Source organism: Corvus cornix, chromosome 1 (assembly GCF_000738735.6).
Source record: "Corvus cornix cornix isolate S_Up_H32 chromosome 1, ASM73873v5, whole genome shotgun sequence".
Classification (NCBI taxonomy): Eukaryota; Metazoa; Chordata; class Aves; order Passeriformes; family Corvidae; genus Corvus; species Corvus cornix.
The window spans coordinates 8,106,426-8,116,648 of record NC_046332.1 but is presented as its reverse complement, the minus strand read 5'-3'; the positions used below and the strand labels follow the sequence as shown (position 1 = coordinate 8,116,648).

The following is a 10,223-nucleotide window of genomic DNA, read 5'->3' as shown; positions in this document are numbered from 1 at the left end:
GTAGAAATGAAAGAGAAAATTCAAGAGGTGTTTCTAGGCTCTTGTTGCTTATGAGACCAGTTCTTTCATCCATGTATTCTGAGCATCTGTCTTATTCTTTGTCTCCTTGAAAGGAAATATTAAGAATTTTGACGGAGAAAGTGAAAAGAATGGGATAAAAGAAAATAGAGCAGATTTCTTAAAATATAATTTAGGTGTTGATCATTGCCCTGTGCTCTCATTTTTCTTCCACTTTCAGTACTAATAAACACAAACATATTCAATGTAATATAGATGTTTATCCATGTTACAGCTGGATGGATTTGCATCAGTATGATCCTCCAACTTGTGGTGAAAACAACTGGAAAACATTAATTCCAATTTATTTCAATTCACAGGATTTATTGCCATCATAGAGAAGCAACAAAATGTCTACATAAGCTGTCAGCCTAAAATATAGTATGGTGACTACACTTCATAGAATATATGTGTATTATGTGTCATGTGTCACAGTTTGTTTGATTTTGTCCATTTTCCTTGCTAATGGGCAATACAGATAAATTACCCACAGGTGTAGCATAACCCATGGAGTCACAAGGGAAGGAAAATAAAGGAGTAGACCTGCTTTCTTTGGCCCTGACTGCATATAACTGGTAATAGAGCCAATATGGGAAAGTAAGTGCTCTAAAGCTTTAATTTGACAACATGATCACCATTATTACTTACCTTATATTCACTTAGTCATATCTTCCACATTTTCAGGGATGGGTCAATACTTCATACTTTTGGTTCACAGTAGTCTTTACTCTCAATTTACTCTCAAACTGGTGACTGAAGAGCATTTCTTTAGGTTACATGTTTTGTAATAAATGTAAATGGCATGGTTTTATTCTTTGTCCATGAAAAAAATGGTGAGCTGGATGTCTCATGACTAACCTTGTCATGACTAACGTTGTATTAAAAACCTAAATAAACAACACTGTTTGTTTGAAATTTATTCATAACCCACTTGCATAATAAGCTTACTGGAGCATATGCTTTTCTGTACTAATGTGCTCAGAATACACCAAAGGTTCAGTTTGATTGATTTCTGGAGTTTGAAAAAGCCGAGACAAATTACATCCTTTGTAAAGCTCCTTTTGAATCCCAAATAGTATGGAGCTGGATAGCCCTGTTCTGGGGGATCGGACAAGGGTGGCCTAGTTAAAAATTCCATAGAAATGAATGGCCTTGGATCTTCTGAAAAACTCTTTTCTTTCAGATTATAAACAAAGGAGATTGGTCTGGGGTTTTCCTTGTTTGTTTTGTTGTGTTGTTTGGGTTTTTCTTTGTTTTGTTTTCAAATTAACTCTAAAATGCTCTATTCTATAATTACTGCTGCTTCTGGAAAATCTGTATGTTGGTTGTTGATGAGCAGCCTGTTCAGTGGGACAGAGAGTTTGTAGAATCATAGAACAGTTTCGGTAGGAAAACATCTTAAAAAGTCATCAAGTTCAACCCTGTAAAAATGAGCAGGGACATTTTCAACCAGAACATGCTCATCTTCAAGCTGAACAAACTGGGGAGAGTCCGGACAACAGCCACAGCAATGGCTCTGGGGAACATACTGGAAATACTGACTTTGCCTAATGTGAGGAAGGAAAAGCTAACAGAGTGTCTCTACAGTCTCTCACCACTCACAGGGTGGCTGTCTGTCAGGATCCAGTTATTGTGGTTCTTAGAAATACCTCTGCCCAAATTAAGGTGCAAATGAGACCAGTCAATAGTATGGGTTTTATTTGATAGTAAATATGAGAGAAAGAGAGAAAAAAGAAAGAAAATAGGATAGAAAATAGGTGGGGGGGGACAGAAAGAGAGTGGACAGAATAAGGAAAATATCACAGCTCCGTGGATCCCCACCATGTTCCGCTGATCCTCTCCAGCTGGTGTTCTTGGTGGTGAAGGTCCCCCCAGAAAGCACAGAATCGGATGGGTTTATATACCCTCGAGCCAGGTAGCAATGTCCAGGCATGTCCCCCTGGGGGAGGGGGCAGTCTCTCACCACCGACTCTGGATCTGTTGCATGTGGTTGTGCCAAGCCTCTGGGGAGCACTTTGAGGGGTCTTTGATGGATTGTGACTCCCTCTTGGCTGTCTCTCACAGGAAAGTCCCGTGGATGTGCCCTGTGGGGTTGGGGGTTCCACAGCTGGGCCAGTTTGTGTAATGGAGGATGGGTGTTTATTGGCTCTCACCAGAGGTTGCACCACGCACCCAAAACCTCCTCCTCCCCCCTCAGTTCAGGGAGAGTCTGTGTAAACCTGGCTTCTGTGAGCTGTGCTCTCCCCTCACCCCAAACTCAGCCCTGGGATAGTTGCAGCTGGTGGCTTTGGCCTTTTGTGGATGCACACCTTTCCCTCAGCCTGAGATGATTGAACAATGGGTTTCCCTTTATCTAATCAGCAGTGTGACTTTCAGTCCAAAGTCCCACTCTTCAGGGAAGCTTCTTTGGTTGTAGCTTCTTTATAAGGAGAAAAACTTCAAATCAATGTTTGAGGCATGAACTATTTTCAGTCTCTGACACTGTCATGGAGAAGATAGAGCCAGGCTTTTCTCAGGGGTGCACAGAGAAGAGGCAACAGGCACAACTACGCACTGACACTATATAAAAAGACATTTCTCCTTATGGGCTCCAGCAGAGCAGTGGAACAGGCTGGCTAGAGAATCTGTGTGTTCTCCACCCTTGGAGATTTTCACAACTCAACTGGACGAGGCTTGGACTACTCTCTCTAGCTTGAGTGTTGGATCTAAGTCCGAAATTAGCCATGTTCTTTGGAGGGGGATTGACAAAGTGACCCCCAGTGGCCACCTACAAACTCAATTATGCAATGATTCTGTTGAAAGTGTTTAAATTTAGAGCACAGTCTTTTGGTATATGATAAGTTAGACAGATCAGGGATTTGAATTTCATTTCACATATGCCAGATAACAACCTTGTACCACTGAGAACAGAGTTGCTCAAGGTAATTATATGTAAATGAATTTTTAAGCAGCCTGAATTACCTGCTTTAACTGCTCATGCTGGAAAAAGCCCACAAGTGAGATTAACTTTTTTTTTTTATATAATTTTCTGCTCCCACAGCAAATTGAGACAGGTTTTTATTTTTATAAGAAGACCAACTGAAGCCCTCACAAAGCTCATCTCCTTTGAATCTGAGAGGAACTCCAAAGTCCAGTTGTATTAGGCCTTCACCTTTTAGACCTTTCCACTTGTGAGAAAAACAGTATTTGCACCTTGATGGTGATGCAACCTGGGCACACAGCTGCGAATATTTTTAGTGTAGACATAACCTACATGATTAGCTAACAAGGAGAAGTCATTGGAGTTTAATGATCATTAAATCCAACACACAAACACTTCAGATCATGATTAGACTTTCTGAAATGGGAATAGCCTCAGAGTGTTGCATCTGAGTATTCCTGACTCAGATGTTTGAGTAAATGGCCATGTTCTCCTGCACTGGACCTCAGGGGGCAGCCTTTACTAATTGCCTCTTTTCCAACCAAAGTTCCTCATTCATAAACAATGATGTAAAAAGAGGAGGCATGAGAGTGAATTAATGAAGTTTCACACTCCAAAAGATAAAAATAATTGGTTTATATATTTATACTATTAGAAATTATTTCTAAATATTGATTATACTGATATTATTAAAATAACAGACATTATTACATAACTATTCCTATAATATTCATAAAGGCTTATATACTTATATCATTTAACACTGTTGAATTAATTTTAGTCACTCTCTATTTGCAACATTTGCACTTCCAGCAAAGATAATAAAGGAAAGATAGGAAGTGCACTTGCAAATGCTATTTGCCATGCAGAATTTACTGGAGGATTTTGTATTCTCCTTGTTAACTGTGACTAAAAATAGGAATGCTGCTGCCTTTCCACTGTGTGGATTTCAAAAGAGGTTTGAATTTTTATTCTGTTGTCTTTATAAGAAAGGAACATGTAATGGATAACAGTGACTAGGATCAAAAGGAGAGCTGTGGGTTTTGTTCTCAGTAATAATAATCACAACTGCAAAGCAGATGACTGCTTTATAATTCTTTCACCTGTAAAAAACTTGGTTATGGCAGCAAGGCTCTGTTTCTAAGCCTCATTTTTGCTAGTTCATTTCACCATAGCACATTTCAGGCAAAACAGGGAAAATAAAATCCACTGAGTTAGGAGAGTTCCACTACTTTTTTTTTTTTTTTTTTTTTTTTTTAATTTAATTTGTAGCTCAGGTTGCTGTTATTCTGAGAAATTACAGGCAAACAAAACTCATGCATACTGCAATAATCATAAAATGTCTTGGGTTGGAAAGGTCTCCACCACCCACACAGGAAATAATTTCTTCCTAATATCTAATCCAAATATCTCCTGGTTTAGTTTGAAACCATTCTCCCTTGTCCTAATATGACGTGCCCATGTAAAAAGTCACTCTCCTTTTTTTTTAAGCCCCCTTTAGGTACTGGAAAGCTGCTATAAGATCCCAAGACAGAGCCCTGAGGGGCTGTCCAGTCTCTAACTGGGCATAGAGACACTGACCACAACTCAGTGGCTGCATCCATCCAGCCAATTCCTTATCCAATGAACAGCCCACACCTCAAATCTGTGACTCCAAATTGGAGGTAAGTGTCTATTATATACCATTAATGTTTGATTAAAGAGTATCTAATGTTTCTCTACTGCTTCTCTTCCTCCTTAATTATTAGTTGGGCTGAGAAACTGCTGCCTGAGCTCAAATCATCAGCAACATAGGAAGAGATGGAGAGGCACACTAGCCTAGATTTTCTTGAGAATATGATATTCAGTGTGAATTTATTGCAAACTACTCTGCTTCCAGGAGTCTCTTAATTTAATATTGCCTTTTCTTGATGCTGTCTTTTCTGTGTATGTCTCATTAGGACCCTATGTGTTTGTTTTCTAGTCCTGCAGTTATTTGGTAATTGTCTTGTAAAGGTCCATTCTTATCTTTGGTAGATTATCCCCAAAAATTATGCTTCTATTTTTCTTCTGGAATGTCTATTTTCTAAATAAACCTGTTACTTGCTAATAAGTAAGCAAAATATTGGTTTGTTTCGCTTTCTTTATTTTGGTCATTATTTTTCCTTGGTTTCCACTTTGAGGTTTACTCAGCCTACTTAGAGACTATCAGCCAACTAAATTTTCTTCATTTCCTCCCTTCCCTTCCTCCTTTGTTATGGACTTTCAAACATAACTACACGTGGAATATGCCTAGTTTTTCTGTTATATATCTTGAAGAACAGCTTCAGCCACCCTTAGTTCCAATGAGGAGCATTCACTTACAGGACAACTTGGGGGAATATGTATGTCTGAGTAACTGTGAACCCTTTAGCCCCTCTGGTAAGCAACCTAGCCCTTAATCTGTTCCCTAATTCCCTTAGTCATCATTACAGATTCCTTGGTTTTACAGACATCTCAGAGTGCTGCAATCTCATGTACCACAGATACAGAAATGGAGTTTTTTAATCGCTGAGATGTGAATTTAATAGTTCCTTCATATTTTGCCTTCCCCGCTAGATGTAAGAGGCTGATAATTCTTGCAAAGTTTAAATCTATTTCAGAGGCAATTTATTTCAGTAGACTTTATTTCTTTTTTTATTAGTCTGTGGCAGTTTAATTTAAGATTGAGAAGCTGAAAGTGCACTTTTTGTAAAAATAGAAGATAGATATCTACTATACATCACAACATAGCCATTAATAAAACAAATATGTGTATTCACATGTAGAAATCCCCCTCTAAACTTAATTTATTGTATATTCACAAATAATAAACATGCACAGAGCTTTTATACTGCTATGTAAGACTCTCACAAAAATGTAAAGTCTGTATCAATATGATATATTCAAGTAGATCATTGGTATTTACTGAATTTAGGCTTTCCTGGTTAAAGCCAAATCATCCACCTAGTTTGGCTTAATTTTATGTTATTTTTACCCTTGAAAATTATAGAAATATTTACAATACAATATTCCTTTATAAGGAAAGATTCCAAAAAACAGGGGGTATATAAATTAACCACAAAAGACAGCTCTGTCTCCTATAACATCTTGTCTTTTTGTGGAAGAGGGGAGAGAGCCTGCATCAGCACTTTGCACAGCGGGGGGAAAGCTGCTCCAGGGCTAAAGGACAGTTTCACACATGTAACTGCACAAACCAAAATGATAGGATTTCTATACTAGCAAACTGATGACACAGTCTTTAAGTGAATTATAATGATAGGCTTTGTATGCTGCAACTTCTTGTTTTTTCTATTTCAGTGGGTTGGGTAAACATCATTCAACTGTATTTCCATAAACTAGAATTTCTCTCCTCACACATATTACAGTAATTTTCATCTGTGTTTCCTTTGTTCCATGGTTTGAAAACTGTCCATTTTATTGCTATTATCTTTAAACAATATTTTTTCGTACAATTTTCAAAGCTAAAATGCAAATACTTAGGCAATATGTCTGAAGAGAAAGACACACAAAACCCCCTAAACAACTAAGCCATGCTAACAACATCAGCTTTGAAACTTTCTACTTAAGCAAATTTCAATAACCAGCTGTGTTTTGGTACAAATTCATTCCCTAAATATAGACTTACAAGACTGGTCACCCTTCTCTAAACTAGAAATGTTTATTCAGAATGAAAGGATGTTCTGTTTAGATTTATTCTGATTAGATAACATATATGGAAATTATAGGTAATCAGAACACTTATCTAATTCATGTATTATGATACTTTTGTAATTTCAAGCTTCTATCCAGACAGCAGCTATCAGCTGAAACACCAAACTATTCCAGCTGTCACAAGAGGAATCACTCTAAGACGTCTTCAAATCAAAGAAACTGGAATGTGCTGGTACACGAAAGAGAAAAACTCATAATAACAGAGAGCATGCACTGAATCCATAGACATCCCTGTTCCAGCATTGAGCTTTTTTCTAGACAGGTTTGGGAGGCAATATGAGGACAACATCTTTTGAAGGAGCTGCAGAAGTACTTAAGATTACATAATTTGTGAAATTATTGAATTGTTCATAGATTTCCATTTTCAAAAGTTTGTCTTTCTTTTGAAGTCCCTGTATGACTTCTTCATGCCTATATTTCTTTTCAAAGGGTCTGAAGTCTGCCAACTCACCTATTGATGCCATCTGGATTTTCTTCAGAGCAAGGACACTGACACAAAACTTCACGTGTATTTATCCAGTCTGGATGCCTTAATTTTCCATGCTCTGTATGAAGAGCCATAATGGGACCTGATTCTTGTTGTCTGTCTTCCAGTAGTCAATTTCTTTTAATATTCATCAGAGATCCCAAAACTGAGGCAAATAAATCCCTTATTTTTTTATGAGGTTCTCAGTCTAGAGAGTCCTTGTGTCTCTAAACTTCATACTTGCAGTCTGTCTATCCAAATTCACAGCCAAGTTTCAAACTGGATATGGCTTTCTACTTCAATACCTCAATTAAATAACTCCTATATAACACTGGTTAAAAGTGAAGTTATATACTCCTTTTCTCTGCTTTGCAAAATTTTTCTGCAATTGAAAGTTTAAAAGGACTTTGAACCTGTCAATTCAAAGGTGACATAGATGAACGAATAATATTCCCAGACTGCAGAGGTTAACATCTGTTGAAAAAGAGTGAGGAAAATTTTACATTTCTCTACAAAAATGCTCATGTAGGACAATATAACTGCAAGTGTTGGAGATACAATCCCGAGAGGCCAAAAAAGAATTTTTGTTGTGTCTAAGAAAGGAGTTCTGTTTCCGACAGGAAAATATCTTTCTAAATGTAGCTTGAAAAAAAACTATAACATCTATAGAAAAAAAGTGATTCTTTGTATTGATTTCCTTAACAGCAAATCAGGTGAGAAAGGGAAGAACCAGTACCTTGTATATACTTAATCTATGAGCAATTTGCCTTAAAAATTTCTGAGCTATGTTAAAATAGGCAATTCTTTCATACACAAGCTTAACTTCCATTTAATTTAATGCCACTTCTCCTAGCTGCTATAATTGGGAAAATCAGGAATAGAATAACTTGAGAGACTGCAGTTGTCACATTAATTGTTGCCAGTTTCTCCCCTAAAGAGACACAAGAATTTTAGTTTAACGAGGAATTTTGTTTGATTGGTCTTTTATTTTTTAGATCCAATTTATGTAGCACCAACATGTATACAACTAAAATTGCAGATTACTACATCACCTGCTAGATTGTTCACTTCAGTTCTTTTCTCCCATTTTGACTGACCTAGAAAATGAAAAAAAATGGAGTCCCTCTTTAAATACATGATGGAAAAATACAATGATGCACACTTGTTTCTTCTTTACAGAAAGGGTTGTATATATCTCAGGCCTTGTAAATGCATTTGTATACAGCCCCAACTACATTTATTAAAAGAAAAAACAAAATCACATGCAGTATTTTTCGAGCCTAACCATGACACGAGCACCAAATATACAGTATATTTCAGCAATTTAATATTAAGAAATTACTCATCTTCCAGCCTTATGCTTCAGGTAGCATTTTGACAGAAGAAGCTACCAGAAAAAGAGTTATGACAGGCTTGTTCTGTTATCAAATAACTTATTCTGAAAATGCCATTAAGTTTAATAGGAGGCAGCAACTTTTCTACCAGATGGACTGGAATATTAGATGGAAATCTGCCCCATTTTGTTAACCACAGAATGAACATTTCCTGAAGCACCATTATACATAATTTCTGATAAAAGGTTACAATAGCAGGCTAAAGTCTGCTTCTATTTGTGGCGCCACCTTTACCTCTAAAAAGTTAGAATCAAAAAGATTAATTCTTTAACTCTGATTCGATTTATAAATGGTCTTACCTGTTCTTTCTTCTCAGCAACTTACACTACAAATATGAAACTGCAAATGTCTCATTCTTAAAGTACTTCAGGTGCTGTGAAGTAATGAAATCACTGCGTTACTCAGGATTCACAATGCAGATCTTTTAAAATCTGCTTATCAACAAACACTTATTTAAGGGGTGTGAAGGAAACAATTTTTAGTGAGACAGTATTGAAAAAAGATTAAAATTTTATAGTAATATTTGTAGTAATTTTCATAGAGACCTTAGGAGCGTATATTACATTCCTCCTATGTTTCATCATAAAATAATACTTTACATAGTTCTTTTCTTGCAATAGTTCCCAAAATAACACAAATGACCCTCTCTTCATATGACCCAACAAAATGCAGGTCAAATTATTACATCAACATTTAACAAAATACATTATTTTAAAAATAAAAAAATCTATACTCACATAATTCTTATTGACTCACACGTAGTAGTATGTAACATATTATGAAACTCAAACATGACTGATTGCTTACATATCTCTGAAGACAAAGCAGATGATTAGCTGTGGTAAATTATTCCTGTAAGTCTTGATAACCTTCCATCTACTTTCATGGGTAATGCATCAGCCCTTAAAAGAGTGAAAAGAGAAAAATTGATGGATCCCACAACAACAACTGTGAGGTTAGGTGAGATTATTTCCGCTGAACATACTTATAATGAGCAGTGGTCCTTTAATCCTTTCCCTCTCTGCAAAAAAAGAAAACAAACAGGTTTTTTTGTTGTTGTTGTTGTTTTTTACTTTAACAATAGGTTTACAGTGTTATTTAAACCAGTGTTTAATTGTCAAATTGTTATCATGATCACAAAAAATGTTCAATATTGTGGCTTTAGGCCACTTACTGGATTTACAATGGAGAGTGGTCCTGAAGGATGGACACATCTGTAGAGAACAAGTGTAAGGGATACAGATCTTTGAGTAAAAATGTTTGTTTGTAAGGATGTAATTCCTTGTTTTTCTATTTACATAATAATTTATTTTCTGTCAGAAATTTATGAATTCTTTTCACTGAGTTAATCTTCACGTAGATGTGCTGTCTGATAACACTTCCAGCTAGGGGAACTTTTTCCTTTGCTCTTTTTAGTGTAGTGTTTAATAAGAGAAATAACACTTTAGTTGGTTTATTTGGGCTTTAAAATATATTTCTAAAAGTAAACCTTCCTTCCAGTTTTATAGCTATTATTTGCACCATGCACGTGTTGAACCCAAACCCTCTGTTTCTGGGAGGTTTCCACTTGTAATGAGGTATTTTCATTGCCTCTTAAGTCCCTACAAACAATAATAAAGTTAAGTAATTTACTAAAGATTCAAGATCTGTTAGC

At 36.3% G+C, this 10,223-nt stretch overlaps 1 long non-coding RNA gene across 2 annotated transcripts; it reads right to left on the bottom strand.

The window, feature by feature from the left end:
* Nucleotides 1-4,758: 4,758 nt before the first annotated feature.
* On the bottom strand, nt 4,759-9,842 carry LOC104689417. Of its 2 annotated transcripts, XR_002045418.3 has the most exons (5): nt 9,555-9,842; nt 9,377-9,471; nt 8,869-8,942; nt 8,228-8,272; nt 4,759-7,649 (listed from the first exon to the last, which is right to left on the bottom strand). It is a non-coding gene; the product is annotated as an uncharacterized LOC104689417 (long non-coding RNA). The 2 variants fall into 2 exon arrangements; XR_002045417.3 differs by having other exon boundaries at nt 9,377-9,842.
* Nucleotides 9,843-10,223: the final 381 nt, after the last annotated feature.